A 19,731-nucleotide genomic window follows, 5' to 3' on the forward strand; every position below is an offset into this window, starting at 1 on the left:
TAAGTGGCTATGCTAACAACAGCTACCCACCAAGCAATATCATATCTGTAATGCCACAACTAGTATTTTTAGTGGACTAGTATTTTTTAAAAGAAGTAACAATGTTAGAAAAATATGTAGAAAATAGGTACTTTTGTGTGTGGTAGGATCAATTGGAGTGAGGGTTGTAAAAAGGGACTTTTCATATTTTACTCTATTTTATTTTTTATAATAATGCATTTTATGCTATAATTGAAATTTTTAAGTGGAATTTTTAAGTCCAGGTACATAGGATTAATACTACAATTGTTACTGTATATTTAGACAAGAGAATAAAATAATTTGAAGTGAGGACATTGGATTAAAATAGCTTTGGGATCTGAAATATAAAAGATAAGAAAACATAGAAATAGAAAAACCAGCCATAAAGCACAGTTATAATACAGGATAAATCCACACATGCAAATATTCGCTCTACAAGGGCAGAGTCACTATTCTGGGCTGCAGATTACCGAGCACATAGCCAGCCCTTAATAAGCACTTGTTGAATAAATGAAAGACAAATAGGGCCAAAGTCAATAATTATAGCACACATTAGAAAGTGTTACGTGATCAGTAAGGGGACCAACTTAAAGATCATCTAAAAGTACCTGTCAAAAATCAATCTTCTGGGCAGCAGCGCTGTGGTGCAGCAGGTTAATGCCCTGGCCTGAAGCGCCAGCATCCCATATGGGTCCTGGTTCAAGACCCAGCTACTCCACTTCCGATCCAGCTCTCTGCTATGGCTTGGGAAAGCAGTAGAAGATGGCCCAAGTCCTTGGGCCCCTGCCCCAACGTGGGAGATTGGGAAGAAATTCCTGGCTCTGGATTGGTGCAGCTCCGGCCGTTGCAGCCAACTGGGGAGTAAACCAGAGGATGGAAGACTTTTCTAGCTCTCTCTCTCTGCCTCTCCTCTCTCTATGTAACTCTGACTTTCAAGTAAATAAATAAATAAATAACCAATCTTCTGGTAGCCATCGTTCAGCCAAGGATCCTGAGTGATAAAAAACTAGGGCGATAACTTGTTTACAGAAGGTTCTCGAATATGAGAACCAGCTACCAAGTGCTCTTTCTGGCAGTCCTGGACTCGGCTGGCCTCCACATTGGTCCTTTGTCATTAAGTTGACTGTAGTCCACTGCATAAGCTGCCCGTGGCTGGAGGACACACAGAGCCCCAGGAAATACACTAAGAGGCATGCTGGGATTTTTCCCCCACATCAGCTGCAAGAACCAAGGCTATTCTAGCAATTAGACTGTCAATATGCCAGACAACGTCAGCATCACTCTGAAGGAACACAGTTACAGTGAAAGGCCCCAGGGGAACCTGTGGAAGGGCTGAACCATGTCAACAAAGAACTCAGTCTCCTTGGAAAGAGAAAGAGGAGGCTCTGGCTGACCACTGATAGGAAAATAGCAAGGAACTGGTGACCATGCTCGCTGTCTGTGCACAGAACATGAGGAAGGGGGTCTCCCAGGCTCCATTACAAGGTGAGGTCTGGGGGTGCTCACTTCCCTATCAATGTGATTGTTCAGGAAATTTGGGGGGTGAAAAATGAGTCCACAGGGTTTCCATGAGGCCAGGTATTGCTTGTTCACTATCTTGAGATCAGAAAGTTGTTACTTCTTGGAGAAAATGACAATGAACTCATTTCAAGATCAGCTGCTATAGGGGTCGGTGCCATGGTATACTAGGTAAGCCTCCCTCTGTGGCACCAGCATCCCATCTGGGCACCAGTTTGAGTCCTGGCTACTCCACTTCTGATCCAGTTCCCTGCTATGGCCTGGGAAAGCAGTGGAAGATGATCCAAGTTCTTGGGCCCGTACCCTCATGGGAGACCTGGAAGAAGCTCCTGGCTTCTGGCTTTGGATTGGCCCAGCTCCGGCCATTGCAGCCATTTGGAGAGTGAACCAGCAGATGGAAGAACTCTCTCTACATCTCCCCTTCTCTCTGTCTAGCTCCGCCTCTCAAATAAATAATAAATTAAAATAAAATTTAAAATTAAAAAAGATCAGCTGCTTTAATTTAGCAAGTCACAACAGTTAAAAAAAAAAGAAACAAAAAAATGGAATGAAACAGACAGTTTAGCAGCTAGATTAACAAAATTTAGGAGCTGTCCAGCTACAGAAACAAGATTAGCAGATGATAAGATCAATTTGTGATATTTCAATGATGTCATAAAAGACCTCTACTGAACAAAAACAAAGTATCTTAGAAATTTCTATTTCAAATGAAACAATTTTGTTCACGTACATTTCACAAATTTTAAATACAAAGTTATCATACTCACTGAAATTCTGGTACATCCTTAGCATTACCATTAAGTTTTTTCATAATATGCATTTCTATGAACTTTTTGAAGATACTCTCTGGCCCCCACAATTTGTATGCTGGGTTTATACTTGTTAAAATTCACAGTTCTCATCTTTTTCTGTTTTGCAACATTATACCAGTTCAGAAAAACTGGTATAGCAAAGTGGTTTGATAAAGTCATATTGAGAGTAATTTAAATATGTCTCTTATGGGCTGGTGTTGCAACACAGTGGGTCAAGTCATTGCTTGCAATGCTGGCATATTCCTTATCAATGTGCTGGTTCAAGTCCCAGCTGCTCCACTTCCCATCCAATGAACCTGGAAAAGCAGAGAAAGATGGTTCAAGTGCTTGAGTGCCTGCCAATCACATGAGAGACCTGGATGGAGTTTTGGGCTCTGCAGCCATCTTGGCAATAAATCAATTCCCCCCCCCCCCCATCACTCTCTTTCTTGCTCTCTTTGTCTCTCACCCCCTCCTCTGTCACTCCGCCTTTCAAATAAATGAATAAAACAAATACTTTTTAAACAAAAAGTAGAGAACACAGTTTAAAAAGTAAAGTCTTTTAAAAAATAAGTAAATATGTCTCTTAGCAATTATAAGGTTCACCATTGAACAGGAACCACATGCAAGCTATAGTGACACATCCCTAGGTGCCCAGTGATGTGCCATTCAAGCAGCTGAAAAAGGGAAATGCAAATAGGAAATATAGTGACAAGTATTTAAAAATGGAATGGATACATCATTGATCCATTGGCTCCTAAGGTTATAGTGCTTTGTTGCTTTATAAAAAATTATTTGCTTACTATATATAGTTGAAAGGCAAAGAAACACAGACATACAGAGATCTTCCATCCACTGGTTCATTCCCCAAATGTCCACAACAGCTGGAGTTAGGTCAGGCCAGCAGAAGCCAGGAGCCTGGAATTCAATCTTTGTCTCCCACATGGGTGGCACGGACCCAAGTACTTGAGCCATTACCTGATGTCTCACAAGATATGCACTAGCAGGAAGTTGGAATTGAAAGCAGAGCTAAGACTCAAACATAGGCACCCCAAAATGGGATGCAGTGTCCTAACTGGCACTGTAATTACTATGCCAAATGCTTGCCCCTTTTTTTGTTTTTATGAAGACTTTCAAATACTGGCAGAAAACCACTTAAGCGTTTCATGTCACTTTCAAACAAAGTACAATGGTCTCTTTGTTAAATCAAGTTCTTCAAGGTCAAAATAATGTTCACCAGTGAAAAATGAGGACTTTTATTATCAGAAGGAAAAGAACACAACTATAGAGCCATTATTTAAGGCTGCAGTCCCGAGAGACAACAAAACAGGTACAGAACCCACATTAATGCGACATTTTTAAGAATACACCAAAGTGTATAAATGTTTTCTTTTTTAACATTTATTTATTTATTTATTTATTTGAAAAAGTTACACAGAGAGAGGAGAAGCAGAGAGAGACAGGGAGAGAGAGGTCTTCCATCCTCTGGTTCATTCCCCAGATGGCCACAATGGCCAAAGCTGTACCAATCTGAAGCCAGAAGCTAGGAGCTTCTTCCAGGTCTCCCACATGGGTCCAGGGGCACAAGGACTTAGGCCATCTTCCACTGCTTTCCTAGGCCATAGCAGAGAGCTGGATTGGAAATGAAGCAGCTGGGTCTCAAACTGGCGCCCATATGGGATGCCAGCACTTCAGGCAGCAGCTTTACCCACTATGCCACAGCGCCGACCCCAATGTATAAATGTTTTAATCAAAGAGAAAATAGAACAAGATGTCAGCAAAATTTCCGTATTGAATAACACTCTGAACACCAAGGAATATCAACACCGTGCCATACGGAAGAAGGATTGCTAACACATGTGCAGGCCAGCAAATAATTTCAATTTACAAACTGAATGAGCCCTCCATGCAGGGCATGAATCAGCACCCTTCTTTTTTATTTTTTTATGAATTATTCATTTGAGAGGCAGAGTTACAGACAGAGGGAGAAGAGAGAAAGAGAGCGATATTCCATCCTTTGGTTCACTCCCCAAATGGTTGCAATGGCTGGGGCTGAGCAATCCAAAGCCTGGAGCCAGAAGCTTCTTCCAGGTCTCCCATGAAAGTGAGGGGCCTAAGCAGTTGGGCCATCTTCCACTGCTTTCCCAGGCCATAAGCAGAGAGCTGGATCAGAAGAGGAACAGCCAGGACTAGAACTGGAGCTGATATAGGATGCTGGCACCACAAGCAGAAGCTTAACCTACTGTTCCACAGCACCGGCCCCAAATCAGCACCTTTCTTGGTCAAAGCTCAGACACAAGGGCCAAAGTGCAAAGTGGAAAAGAGGCCTCGGATCTCAACCAATGGAGGACCAGGAAGAAAAGGGGCTGTGTACAGAATAAAAGGCTTTGCAGCCAATGCCAATCTGTACCACTGATGTTTCCTTAGAGAAAACCTGACGATGCTGATGATCAACATCATTGAAACTTCACTCAGCACAGCTGGTCCACAGGTTCTGCATCACTGATTCAGCCAACCGTGGCTCAAGAACAGTTTTTTAAAAAATTATACCTTGTGAAAATGAATCTTGATGTGAATGGAAGGGGAGAGGGAGTGGGAGATGGGAGGGGTGTGGGTGGGAGGGAAGTTATGGGTGGGGGGGGGGAAGCCATTGTAATCCATAAACTGTACTTTGGAAATTTATATCTACTAAATAAAAGTTAAAAAAATTATACCTGGAGTGAAGATGGCTAGACTTTCTTCTTGTCACTACTCACTAACAATACACTGTAATAACTGTTTACATGGCATTTACACTGCACTAGGGATTATAAGTAATCCAGACATGTAGGTTATTGGATATTTTATGAAAGAGACTTGAGCACCTAAGGATTTGGATATCCTCAGGAGTCCTGGAGCCAACCCTCCATGGTTATTGAGAAACAATTGTACTGCAAACATGATAAGCATGTTAAACCAAGCTGTAGTCGTGGACACTCTTGTCTTTTCAGTGGTGCAGTATGGACAGTAGGAACCAGTGTCTGCTTTCCCATGCTGAAACACACTGCATATCAAGGGAGCAGTATTCAGTTCATGTGGATAGTTAAAATGATGAATGATGGGAGCAGGTGCTTAGCCTAGAGGCTAAGATGCTCGTTAAGATGCCTGGACTCAGACTGGAGTACTTGCGTTTGAGTCCCAGTCTGGCTCCTGACTCCAGTGTTCTGCTAATGCAGACCCTGGGAGGCAGCAGTGATGGCTCAGGTAATTAGGTCCCTGCCCCGATGGGGGAGACCTGGATTGAATTCTCGGGTCCCAGGGTTTTGGCTCAGCTCAGTCCCAGCTGTTGTGGGCATTTAGGGAGTAAATCAGTGAATGAAGTTCTGTCCCTTTCTCCTCTCCCCTCTCCCCCTCCACCTCTCACAGAAATAAATAGGACCAGCACTGAAGTACAGCAGGTTAAGCTACCTACCGTCTGCCAACACCGGCATCCCATATCAGAAAGCAGGTTCAATTCCTGGCACTTCTGATCCAGCTCCCTGTTGATATTCTTGAGAAAACAGTGGAAGATAGTCCATGCACTTGGGTCTCTGTCACCCATGAGGGAGACCTGGATAGAGTTCTAGGCTACTGGCTTCAGCCTGGTCAGCCCCAACCATTGTAGCCATTTGGAAGGTCTCTCTCTCTCTCTCTCTCTCTCTCTCTCTCTCTCCTTCCACCCTGTCACTCCGCCTTTCAAATAAAATATTTTTAAAAATAAAATATTCTTAAATAAACAAGCAAGCAGATAAACAGATTTTTGTAAAAAGTTTGTGGAAAATGGAATAAAGCATAAGTTTATTTTGGCGCAAAAAAAAAAAACCCTTTGAAATCCATGCAGTTTTTTCATAATACACATTGTCCATGAACTTTTTACAGACTCATACATTTTAGTAATCAATACTTAGAGCATCCTGAATCAGCCAAAATATCATGACTTAAATGTGTTTTTATTTATTTGAAATGCAGCGCTACAGAGAGAGGAGGAGAAACACAGAGAGATCTTCCATCAACTGGTTCACTCCTCAAATGGCTGAAACAGCTGGGGCTGGGCCAGGCCAGGAGCCCAGAGCTTCTTCCAGGTTTCCCATGTGGGTGCAGAGGTCCAAACACTTGGGACATCCTCTGCTGCTTTCCTAGGCACATTAACAGGGAGCAGAATCAGAAGTGGAGCAGCTGGGACTCAAACCAGAGCCCATATGAGACGCCAGTGTCACAGGCTGAGCTCAACCTGCTACGCCACAAGCCTGCCCCATTCATGACTTTTAATGCTAAGATATCCTGCTAAGATGTTTGATATGGCCAAACTGCAACGTAGACAGTGAAATCGCTGAGTTTGATTTCCCTGCTACTTGTCTGTTTTCTTTACAAATTTAAGACATATTTTTGGCATATTTTAAAGTTACACTGAAGTGCTATAAAATGATATAAAGAAACACTTTCCAGGTCAAATGCAGTGAAGAGGTAGACTGGGAATTCACTCACCATTATCTGCTAAATAGAAGCACTCACTTCCAGCTCTTAAATGTGATATGCTTGTTAGCTTGACAGCTGACAGAATGTGAAAGAGTTTTAAGAAGTTACAATGTCTGCACCCATTTTGGCCTTAACATACAGAGCCAACATAGCTGTTATTGTCTGACGACCTGTGATTTTTTTTTTTTTTTTTGACAGGCAGAGTGGACAGTGACAGAGAGAGAGACAGAGAGAAAGGTCTTCCTTTGCCGTTGGTTCACCCTCCAATGGCCACCGCAGCCGGCGCGCTGTGGCCAGCGCACCGCACTGATCTGATGGCAGGAGCCAGGTGCTTCTCCTGGTCTCCCATGGGGTGCAGGGTCCAGGGACTTGGGCCATCCTCCACTGCACTCCCTGGCCACAGCAGAGAGCTGGCCTGGAAGAGGGGCAACCGGGACAGAATCCGGTGCCCCCAGGACTAGAACCCGGTGTACCGGCACCGCAAGGTGGAGGATTAGCCTAGTGAGCTGCAGCGCCGGCCGACCTGTGATTCTAAATTAGACTATTTCAACGGAAATAAAGGAAAGACGTGAAAAGGCTTTGGGCTCTGTCCTAGGCTATAGATCATAAACAATGTGGCTCCTCTTACAAACACAGGAAGCATGACATAATTAATTTTCATTTTATTTATTTGAAAGGCAGAGAGACAGAGAGAGAGGGAGAAACACAGAAGAGAGATCTTTCATCTGCTGGTTCACCCTCTGAGTGCCTGCAACAGCTGGGGCTACGCCAGACTGAAGCCAGGAGCCAGCAAGTCCATCTGGGCCTCCCACATGAGTGACGGGCCCAAGTACTTGGACTATCTTTTGCTGCCTGCCAGGTGCATTAGCAGGAAGCTCGATCAGAAGCACAGAGTTGCCAGGACTTGAACCAGGCACCCCTGGGAGGGATGTGCGCATCCCAAGCGCTGACCCAACATGCTGTGCCACACTACCCACCCCAGTGTTTGTTAGTTTAAAATTTGTGGTGAATATTTGTGGATTTCTTCTCTAAAATAGGCCCATAAACAGAAATGCTCTTAAATGCAGATCACTCTTGAAGCAAGCCAGGGTTTTCCAATGGAAGAACTAGGATTTCTTTTTAGAGGTTCTGTTAAGCCTCTGAAAAGGAGTCCCAAATTTGTCCTATCTCCATCCCAGGCTCAGATCTGGGATTCAGCAGGAATCGAGGTAACATAAATCCCAGACACGTCACCAGCTCCTCCCAGAGCGCAGTCCTTCTGAAGAGGCTCAGCCCTCGGCAGGGCCCTGCAGCCAGGAGGGTGGGCTGGAGGGCACTGGACCAAGTCCACACAGCCTACCCCGGGGTGTGTGACCTGGAAGGCACTGCAGCAGAGCACAGGCCTGCACGCCTGCGGGAGCCTCGCAGTCAGGAAGAAGGCACGGAGCAACCAGCACAGAGAGAAGACGGACACAGCGGTTCCAGTGGAGACACATGGGATGATGGCACCAACCAACTAGGACTACATGGACCAGTATCCATCCAACGGGCCAACACTCCCATCCCCAAAGGCACTCTACTGTCTTTGCTGGAGACTTCAGCTAAAAAGAAAGATGATATTAAATACAAAGTCATGGGGCCAGCGGTGTGGTGCAGCAGATGAAGCCACCACCTGCGATGCCGGCATCCCACATGGGTGCCAGTTCATATCCAAGCAGCTCCACTTCTGATTCACCTGGGACAGCAGCAGAAGATGGCCCAAGTACTTGGGCCCCGGCACCCGCATGGGAGACCTGGAAGAAGCTCTTGGCTCCTGGCTTCAGCCTGGCCCAGCCTGATCATTGTGAAGTCCTGGCCATTGTGGCATCTGTAACTTTGACTTTCAAATAAAAAAAAGAAAGTTGCAGTTTTGTACTCTGAGTCTGTTAACCAAGAAATTCCATATAAGACTAAAAGTTTAGGGGCTGGCATTGTGGCATAATGGGTTAAGCCACCATCTCCAATGCTAGCATCCCATATGAGCATTGGTTCAAGACCCGGCTGCTCCACTCCAATCCAGCTCCCTGCTAATATGCCTGGGAAAGCAGTGGAAGATGGCCCAAGTCCTTAGGCCCCTGTACCCATGTGGGAGATCCGGATGGAGCTCCTGGCCCCTGATTCCTGTCTTTGGTGTGGCCTTGTCCTGGCTGTTATGGCTATTTGGAGAGTGAACCAGCAGATTAAAAATCTCTCTTTGTCTTTGTCTCCCCCACCCCCTGTAACTCTGCCTTTCAAATAAATAAATGAAATCTTTAAAAAAAAAAGAGAGAGAGAGAGAGACTGAAAGTTTGGGGCTGGCATTGTGGCTCAGCACCTATAAAACAGTGATGATGCTAGTATATATATTTTTTATTATTTATTTCCTCTGACAGATTACAAGACAGACACCCAGTTTGCCTGAATCTTAAAATAATATTTCCTCTGCCCATCTTGAATGGCCAATGAAGACATAAGTCCAGCTAGCAAAGTAAAAAGGGGAAAGATTCTGGTGTTTCTTAACAAGACTTTAATGCATTACCTTTTGAATCTACTACAACGTGTCTTAAAACAAGGTTCAATACCAACTTAGATCCTTTCTGTTATTTATGACTCAACAAAATTTGGCCAACAGTAGATGAACATGAAACTACAACAATTCACAGAAATGAATGTGCTGACATGAGCAATCCCTCTTCCAGCAGTTACCATGGTGACAGCAGGCATGAATGGCTATTTAAAGAGCTTTCCCTGAATATTACCATCTTATTAGACACATGACATTACAACCAGTGAAATCAGGGGGAAAGTCCTTATTTTTAAATTTTTAATGAATAGATCTCATTATTAGTATTAAGCTAGTTTTTTTTTTTAAATTCGCCATTTTAAGTGTACATTAACTACATTATAGGAGCTTTCTCTAATCTGATTTATTTATGTGAAAGGCAGAGTGACAGAATGAAAGAGAGATCTTCTATCCATGTTCCACAACTGCCCAAATGCCCACAACAGTCAGGGTTGGGCCATGCCAAAGCCAGGATCCTAGAATTCCTTCCAGGTCTCCATGTGGGTGGCAAAGGTCCAAGCACTTGAGCCTGTTTCTCAGCATGGGAAGCAGTGTAGCCAGGACTCAAACTGATATTCCAATAGGGGATATGGGAGTCTCAAGCAATGGCTTAACCCACTGCACTACAACACTCACCCCAAGCTAGTAACATTTGGGCTAGCATTTATAAAGCAACTATTACAGGCCAAACACTTTTCTAGGTTTTTCTTTTTCTGCTTATGTTGTCACATTTAACCTCAATAAACCACTGTGAACTAGCTGTTAATTTTCCCTTCTAGGAAGCTGAGAAAACTGGGAACCAGAGTGCTTAAGTGATTTGCTCAGGGCCATACAACATGCCTACAGATAACCTGAGATGTACATGGGATCTTATTAATCTAGTCTATTCTTTTCCCTTTCCCCTCCTCCACGTTTCTAGTGAGTGATAACTAGAATATCCAGTATAGCTATATCAACCTCCTAGACCTTGATTCTTTTTTTTTTTTTTTTTTTTTTTTTTTTTTTTGGACAGGCAGAGTGGACAGTGAGAGAGAGAGACAGAGAGAAAAGTCTTCCTTTGCCATTGGTTCACCCTCCAATGGCCGCTGCGGCCGGCGCACCGCGCTGATCTGATGGCAGGAGCCAGGTGCTTCTCCTGGTCTCCCATGGGGTGCAGGGCCCAAGCACTTGGGCCATCCTCCACTGCACTCCCTGGCCACAGCAGAGAGCTGGCCTGGAAGAGGGGCAACCGGGACAGAATCTGGCGCCCCGACCGGGACTAGAACCCGGTGTGCCAGCGCCGCAAGGCAGAGGATTAGCCTGTTGAGCCACGGTGCTGGCCTAGATCTTGATTCTAAGGTGATTCCCAGTCATACCACTCTGCTTTATTTTCTCCATAGAACTGATCACAACCTGAGATTTTCTTATTAACTGCTGATTATAAACTCAATGAGAGCAAGCTCCTTGTCTATTTTGTTCCCTACTGATATCAGTTCCTAGAACACTGTCTAGCATAGAGAAGGTAATCAATAGATACTTGTTGACAGTGTACAGTTGTCATAGCAGTTAAGATGCTGCTTGGAACATCAACCTCCCATATTGGGGTGTTTGGTTTTGAGTCTGAGCTCTGCTCCTAATTCTAGCTTCCTGCTAATGTACACCCTGGGAGGCAGCAGCTGATGGTTGAAGTGCTTGGGTCCCTGTCACCCACATGTGAGACCCAGACTGAATTCCTGACTCCTGGCTTTGGCCTGGTTCAGCTCCAGCTGTTGTGCTCATTAGAGTGAACCAGCAGATGGGAAATCACTCTGTGTGTGTGTGTTTGTGTGTGTGTGAGGGAGTGTGTGTGTGTGTCTGTGTGTCTGCTTTTCAATCAAAAATAAAATTTTTTAAAAAATCTGGAATTAACAAATGAAAGAAATTCAAGAAAGAAAAAGTACTAAAACAAATGTTTATATAAACATACTTTTTTTTTTTAATTTGGAAGGCAGACTTACAGAGAAAGAGGGAGAGATAGACACAAAGAGAAAGAGATTTTTCCATCTGCTGGTTCACTCCCCAAATGGCCACAACAGCTGGGGGCTAGGCTAGGTTGAATCCAGGAGCCAGGAGCTTCCTCTCCCATGTGGATGCAGGGGCCCAAGCCTTTAGACTATCTTCCTACACTCTTCCCTGATGCATTAGCAGGGAACTGGATCCAAAATGAAGCAGCTGGAACTGGAACTGGCACGCAAATGGGATGCCAACCCTGTAGACTGTAGTTTAACCCACTACATCACAGTGCTGGCCCCAATCTAAAACATCTTACTGTGAATATATTACTAAAATTTTCCAGCACAACTTCTTGCCAAAATAATTTTATTGAATTAGCATTTCAAAAAATATTTTAGGCCTGAGGCCGGCACTGTGGCATAGCAGGTAAGGCCACTGCCTGCAGTGCCAGCATCCCATATGGGCACTGGTTCCATTCCCAGCTGCTCCACTTCTGATCCAGCTCTTTGCTGTGGCCTGGGAAGGCAGTGGAAGATGGCCCAAGTCCTTGGGCCCCTGCACCCATGTAGGAAGACCTGGGAGAAGCTCCTGGCTCCTGACTTCAGACTGGTGCACTCCGGCTGTTGCAGCCAATTGGAGAGTGAATCAGAGGGTGGAAGACCTCTCTCTCTCTCTCTCTCTCTCTCTGCCTCTGCTTCTCTCTGTGTAACTCTAACTTTCAAATAAATAAATAAATCTTTTTTAAAAAAATACTTAGGCCTAATTTTTAATGTTAATTCCCTTTTAATTATTTGAAAGGCAGAGAGAAAACGAGATGGACAGAGAAAGAGACCTTCCATTCCCCTGTTCAATCCCCAGATGCCTGCAATAGGCAGGGCTGGACCAAGCTGAGGCCAGGAACTGGGAACTCCAGCCAGGCCTCCTGTGTGAGTGGTGGGGACTTAGCACTTGAGCCGCCATCTGCTGCCTCCCAGGATGCATATTAGCAGGAAGTAGGATCAGAAGTGAAGGCAACAGGGTAAAAAAAAAAAAAAAAAGAAGTGAAGGCAAGGGTGGAACTCCATTATGGGATTGTGGGTATCCCAGAGTAGTGGCTTAACCAGCCGCACCATAACACATACCCTTAAGCCTAGATCTTTAAAAGTTTGATACTGGTAGGTAAATAGACAAACAAATCAATGGAGTAAACAAAGAATTAGATCCAAACATATTCATACATTTAATAAATGACAAAGCCAGTATTCCAAAATAACTAATAAATGGTATTGAGACAAAATAGCATCTAAGAAAAATATAGTTGGGCGCCCTATTTTCCTCCTCACATCCAAAGTGACTATGTTGTGGTGTAGTGGGCTAAGCCGGCATCCCATGTGGACACCGGTCTGAGTCCCAGCTGTTCCTCTTCCAAGCCAGCTCTATGCTATGGCCTGGAAAAGCAGTAGACAATCCAAGTGCTTGGACCCCTGTACCCATGTGGGGGACCCAGAAGAAGCTCCTGGCTCCCAGTTTCAAATCAGCCAGGCTCAGGCCATTGTGGCCATTTGGGGAGTGAACCAGTGGATGGAAGACTTTCTCTGCTCTCCCTTTCTCTGTAACTCTCTCAAATAAATAAAATCTTAAAAAAAAAAAAAAAGTGACTCTGATAGTACCAAACATTTAAAAGATAAAACATGAAAATAACACAATTAGCAAAAGAAAGCACAGGAGAATCTTTAAAGTCTTAGAATAGGGGAAGATCTATAATATGAAATTCAGAGACTATAAAAGAAACAAATCAACTACATACAAACCAAATCTTTCTGCGTGTCTAAAATGCAGCACAAACACAGTTGAACAAACATAGACGAATAAACTGGGGGAAAAGACTCATATTCAAAGAATCAACCAGTGTTCCCATACATAAGAGAGCCTACAAACCCAAAGGGGAAAAAAAAAACCACCATTAACCCAAAATACAAACCTGCAGAGGTAATGAACAGACAGTTCACAGAAACTACAAATGGCTCTTTAACACACAAGATGCTCAAACTCACTTGAAATACAGGAAACACAAATTAAAACCATAAATCTATCTTACCTATCAGAATGATAAAAATTTGAAAAAAGTTTGGTGCATCACCATACTGGTGAGAGTGTAAGGAAATTGGGGCTCTCATTTTTTTGTTGACAGCATACATGTTGATATGTCCTATGCAGGGCAATCTAGCAATATCTGTCAAATGCACATATGCATATGTTCTTTTTTTTTTTTTTTTTGACAGGCAGAGTGGACAGTGAGACAGAGAGACAGAGAGAAAGGTCTTCCTTTTGCCATTGGTTCACCCTCCAATGGCCTCCACGGCCGGCGCGCTGTGGCCGGCACACTGCGTCGATCCGAAACCAAGAGCCAGGTGCTTCCTCCTGGTCTCCCATGGGGTGCAGGGCCCAAGGACTTGGGCCATCCTCCACTGCACTCCCGGGCCACAGCCGAGAGCTGGACTGGAAGAGGAGCAACCGGGAGAGAATCCGGCGCCCCGACCGGGACTAGAACCTGGTGTGCCGGTGCCGCAGGCGGAGGATTAGCCTAGTGAGCCGCGGCACCAGCCACATATGCATATATTCTTTTTTTTTAATTTTTTTTAATTTTTATTTTTTCTGGACAGGCAGAGTGGACAGTGAGAGAGAGAGAGACAGAGAAAAAGGTCTTCCTTTGCCGTTGGTTCACCCTCCAATGGCCGCCGCGGCCAGCGCGCTGCGGCCGGCGCACCGCGCTGATCCGGTGGCAGGAGCCAGGAGCCAGGTGCTTTTCCTGGTCTCCCATGGGGTGCAGGGCCCAAGCACCTGGGCCATCCTCCACTGCACTCCCTGGCCACAGCAGAGGGCTGGCCTGGAAGAGGGGCAACCGGGACAGAATCCGGCGCCCCGACCGGGACTAGAACCCGGTGTGCCGGCACCGCTAGGCGGAGGATTAGGCTAGTGAGCCGCGGCGCCGGCCTGCATATATTCTTTGACAAAGCAATTGCACTCTCAGAATACAGATCCTTATTTTTTTAAAAAGATTTATTTATTTATTTGAAAGTTGGAGTTACACACAGAGAGGAGAAGCAGAGAGAGAGAGAGAGAGAGGTCTTCCATCTTCTGGTTCACTCCCCAATTGGCCGCAATGGCTGGAGCTGGCTAATCCAAAGTCAGGAGCCAGGAGCTTCCTCTGGGTTTCCCACATGGGTGCAGAGGCCCAAAGACTTGGGCATCGAGAGCTGGATCGGAAGTGGAGCAGCCAGGACTCAAACCAGCACTGAGATGCTGGCACTGCAGGCGGTGGCTTCACAGCTATGCCACAGTGCCAATCCCCAGAATATAGATTCTATAGTTTTATTCTTCTAAGGGCTGGAAACTTGGGAGCAAGGACCTGGAGGTAGAAGACAAACTTCTTTTTCCTCATATTCCCTTTTAGGTGTGTTAAATTTTGTATACTGTCTTGTATTACTTTTTCACAAGATATAATTTTTAAGCTATATGTCTGAGAATTCCTGTAAAGAAAATATAATTATCTACCATCCCCTTCTGTGAAGGTCAAAATAAAAGAGGAAATTCATGAAAGTAGAGAATGTCCTCAACTCTGAACAACAGAGACAAAAACTCTCTCACAGGGATTTGCTGGACAAAATTGGGGTTGGAGGAGCAGCTGTGAGAACTGATACCACCTTCTCTAGATCTCGAGCAGGTTGCAGATTTCTCAAGCAAAGTGAAGGGGCCAAGCAGGGGAGACCCAGCCAAGGGCTTTGTTCTCCACTGGTGAACGGATGCTGGTTCAAGTCCTGGCTGCTCCACTTGTGATCCAGCTGTCTGCTGAAGCACTTAGGACAGCAGCGAAAGATGGCCCAAGTGCTTAGACCCCTGCCACCCATGTGGGAGACCCGAATGGAGTTCCAGGCTCCTGGCTTCACCCTCACCTGTGACTCTCTGACCCAAACATAACACGGAAGAAAAGCATCGTCTGAGAAAAGTAGGAAAACCGCCGCAGTCCTAACCCCCGAGCTGTGAGCACACACTGGCCAAGTCTGCCACATCTGGGTAAAGCAGAGGGAACACGTCGAGGGCTGGGGTGTGCCAACTTAGAAATCCTGCAGGTTGCAGATGTCCCTGGGAGGAAGGGTCACCAGCTCAAAGAGAACCTTCAGGATCCACTGATTACAGCCACCATGTGTGAGCAACGGATCACAGTCCCACGAGGGGTAGGGAGCCGCCGAGGAGGTCTGTTCTACCAGACACAGCTGTGGGGAGGCAGGGGGAGGCTCAGGGCGAAACCATGGCAACCAGCCATTGTTACTGTTGTGACCCAAGGGACTCTACAGTCTAATCAACTGGAGCTCTTCCAGGACAAAGGCCCTCACTGGGGAAACCTCCACACTGTGAACAGGACAGGGACATGAGTTCAAGGTCACGGGTCTGAGCACTGTGAGAACAACAGAAGATAAAACTCAGGAGGCTCAAATCTCGGAAGGTTATCCAGGCCCTCCATGTCCATCTGGTGTAAACGAGAGTAATGCAAAAGAATGGCGTCAGATGCCACTCAACGTTACAGACAAGAAAAAAGAAAAGATCAAGTTGACTAATGTCCCCCATATGCAATGGAGGCATGCCACAAGGACAGGCTCACGAAACAGATGAAAACCATAACTACATATTTCTAGACAAGTTTAAAGATGTAAAACTACATACTGAAAAGGTTTGGGGGTGGACGCTGTGGCATAGCAGGTAAAGCCACTGCTGGCCTCCCGTATGAGCATTGGTTCGAGTCCCGGCTGCTCCACTTCCCATCCATCTCCCTGATAATGCAGCAAAAGATGGCCCAAGCTTGGGCCTCTGCACCCACATGGAAGACCAGGAAGAAGCTCCTGGCTCCTGGCTCCTGGCTTCACACAGGCCCAGCTCTGGCCATTACGGCCATTTGGGAAGTGAACCAGCAGATGGAATCTCTCTCCCTTTCTTTCTCTCTCTAGGCCCAGTTCTGCCCATTACGGCCATTTGGGAAGTGAACCAGCAGATGGAAGATCTCTTTCTCTTTGGCGTTCTCTCTCTCTCCTCTCTCTCTGTCTCTTCCTTTCCCTGCAACCTCTGCCTTTCAAATAAATAAATAAATCTTTTTAAAAAAATGGTTTACACATCTGCAAAACTGAATTCAGTATGGGCAGCACAAAAACATTGCTAGTAAAACTGTTAGACAGTAAAGACGAACAGAAGAAAATCCTTTGAGCACCAAGGCAAAATAACCAAGTTCCTTATAAGGGGTGAAATCAGACTGTCATAGACTTTGACAGCAGGAAATACAGCCATGTACTAAAGACACTCAAAGAAAATATAAGCCAAGGATTTCATAACCAAGGAGACACTCAGGGATAAACTTCTTTGAACATGGAAGAACTCAAGGAATACTATTCACAAGGAGCCTTCCCGAGGAATCTCCCAGAAAACAAGCTTCGGGCAAGCAAAATGTCTGAGAGACCTCACCAAGAGGACACAGGACATGGAATATGGTTACCCACAGAACTGAGACAAAATGATTATCATAAGGGAAACAGCAAGTAAGAGATGGTAATGTATTTTCACAATGTGCATTCAATACAATGATCAAACATTATTAGAAGTGGCGGCCAGCGCTGTGGCTCACTTGGCTAATCCTCCGCCTGTGGCGCCGGCACAGCAGGTTCTAGTCCCGGTTGGGGCACCGGGTACCAGGACCGGTAGCTCCTCTTCCAGTCCAGCTCTCTGCTGCGGCCCGGGAGAGCAGAGGAGAATGGCCCAAGTGCCAGCACCCGCATGGGAGACTGGGAGGAAGTACCCGGCTCTTGGCTTCGGATCGGTGCTGTGTCGGCCGTAGCAGCCATTAGGGGAGTGAATCAATGGAAGGAAGACCTTTCTCTCTGTGTCTCTCTCACTGTCTATAACTCCCTCTCTCTGTCTCTGTCTCTCTCTCTCACTGTCTAACTCTGCCTGGCCAAAAAAAAAAAAAAAAAAAAAGTATTAGAAGAAAATAAAAACCTAAAAACCCAAGGAATGGAAACAGCTTCATACACCTGGCATGAAATTCAGAGCCAATAAAAAGATATTTATAGGCACTAGTGTTGTGGTAACAGGTGAAGCTGACACTTGGTACACCTGTAGCTCCTATCAGAGTGTTGGTTCAAGTCCCAACTGCTCTGCTTCAGTTCCAGCTTCCTGTTAATGCACCTGAGAAGGCAGCAGATGATGGCCCAAGTACTTGGATTCCTGCCACCAACACGAGACACCTGGATGGAATTCCTGGCTCCTGGCTTCACCCTGGCCCACCTCTGGTTTTTGTGCCCATTTGGGAAATAAATTAGTGGATGGAAAAATCTCTCTCCCTCTCTCTTTTCCTCATTCTGTGTCACTCTGCTTTTCAAGTAAATAAATAAGTAAAACTTGTTAAAGATTTATTTATTTATTTGAAAGGCAGAGACAGAGAGAGAGGAGTCTTCCACTGCAGGTTCACTCCCCAGATGGCTGCAGTGGCTGGAGCTGTGCTGATCCTAAGCCAGGAGCCAGGAGCTTCTTCCAGATCTCCCACATGGGTGCAGGGGCCCAAGGACTTGGGCCATCTTCCACTGCTTTCCTAGGCCACAGCAGAGAGCTGGATTGGAAGTGGAGCAGCTGGGACTCGAACTGGTGCCCATATGGGATGCTGGCGCTGCAGGCTGGGGCTTTACCCACTATGCCACAGTGCTGGCCCCCCCAAAAATATTTATACTCTTACTACAAAAAAAAAAAGTAAACTTCTTTATGGCCCAAGACACCATAAACAAATTCAAAAAATAAGCAACAAACTGGATAAAAATATTTGTAATACATATGATTAATAAACTGCTGGTGTCACCATAATATAAAGAGCTCTTTGTTTTGTTTCATTTTATCTGTTATTAACAAAAAGAGAACAGATTTTATTTCTAAGAAGCTCTTTGAATCTATTGTTAAAACAAATAGCCCATCTGAAAACTGGAAAAGGGGCAAGTGTTGTGATGCAGCAGGTTAAGCCGCTGTTTGAGACGCCTGGAGTCCAGCTTTGGCCAAGCCCAGTCCAGTCTTCCAGGCTGGGGAGAGAACCAGCAGCTGGGAGTTTGCTAGCTCTCTCTCTGTCTCTTTACCCTCAAATAAAATTTTTAAAAAGGAATTGGCGGGCCGGCACTGTGGCACAGTGGGTTAACGCCCTGGCCTGAAGCACCGGTATCCCATATGGGCACCGGTTCGAGTCCCGGCTGCTCCTCTTCTGATCCAGCTCTCTGCTATGGCCTGGGAAAGCAGGAGAAGATGGCCCAAGTCCTTGGGTCCCTGCACCCACATGGGAGACCCGGAGGAAGCTCCTGGCTCCTGGCTTTGGATTGGCGCGGCTCCAGCCATTGCAGCCATCTGGGGAATGAACCAGCGGATAGAAGACCTCTCTCTCTCTGTCTACCTCTCTCTGTAACTCTTTCAAATAAATAAAATAAATCTTAAAAGGGGGGGGGGGGCGGCACCAGGTTCTAGTCCCGGTTGGGGCGCTGGATTCTGTCCCGGTTGCTCCTCTTCCAGTCCAGCTCTCTGCTGTGGCCCAGGAAGGCAGTGGAGGATGGCCCAGGTGCTTGGGCCCTGCACCCGCATGGGAGACTAGGAGGAAGCACCTCGCTCCTGGCTTTGGATCGGCACAGCACGCCGGCTGTAGCGGCCATTTGAGGGGTGAACCAAGGGAAGGAAGACCTTTCTCTCTGTCTCTCTCTCTCACTGTCTAACTCTATCTGTCAAAAAAAAAAAAAAAAAAAAAAAGGAATTGGCAAGGTGGGCATTGTAGCACAGCGGGTTGAGCTGCCACTTTGTATACCTGCATTTCTTTGTCAAAGTGCCAGGGTTCGAGTCCTAACTACTCTGCTTCTGATCCAGCTTCCTGCTAATGAGCAGAAGGCAGCAAGAGATGGCTCAAATACTTTGGTTCCTGCCACCCACGTGCGAGACCTAGATGGAGTTATGGGCTCCTGGCTTTGGGATGGCTGTTGCAGGCATTTGGGTGGTGAGCCAGTAGGTAGAAGGTATTTCTCACCATCTGTTGCTCTACCTTTCAAGTAAATAAATATAATCTTTTTAAATAATTTAAATAGAAAATATGTTTCAACTCTGTATCCATCTAGAACTTATTTTGCTATATTAGCCGATTTATAAAAAAAATTCTAATATATTTAGAAAATTAATTTTTAAAAATTGGCAAAAATCTTCTTTAAAAATATTATTTATTTATTTATTGAAAATCAGAGTTACACAGAAAGAGGGGAGGCAGAGTGAGAGAGAGAGAGCTCTTCCATCCGATGGTTCACTCCCCAGTTGGCTGCAACAGCCGGAGCTGCGCCAATC

At 45.5% G+C, this 19,731-nt stretch overlaps 1 protein-coding gene and 1 non-coding gene across 4 annotated transcripts in view; both read right to left on the reverse strand.

Annotated features, from left to right (window-relative positions):
* SPECC1 (sperm antigen with calponin homology and coiled-coil domains 1) overlaps positions 1-19,731 on the reverse strand; it is a 338,358-nt gene that overhangs the window by 294,352 nt on the left and 24,275 nt on the right. The window lies entirely within an intron of this gene.
* On the reverse strand, positions 9,197-9,323 carry LOC127484536 (small nucleolar RNA SNORA27). The gene has a single exon (XR_007911597.1). It is a non-coding gene; the product is annotated as a small nucleolar RNA SNORA27 (small nucleolar RNA).

Source organism: Oryctolagus cuniculus, chromosome 17 (genome assembly GCF_964237555.1).
Source record: "Oryctolagus cuniculus chromosome 17, mOryCun1.1, whole genome shotgun sequence".
Lineage (NCBI taxonomy): Eukaryota > Metazoa > Chordata > Mammalia > Lagomorpha > Leporidae > Oryctolagus > Oryctolagus cuniculus.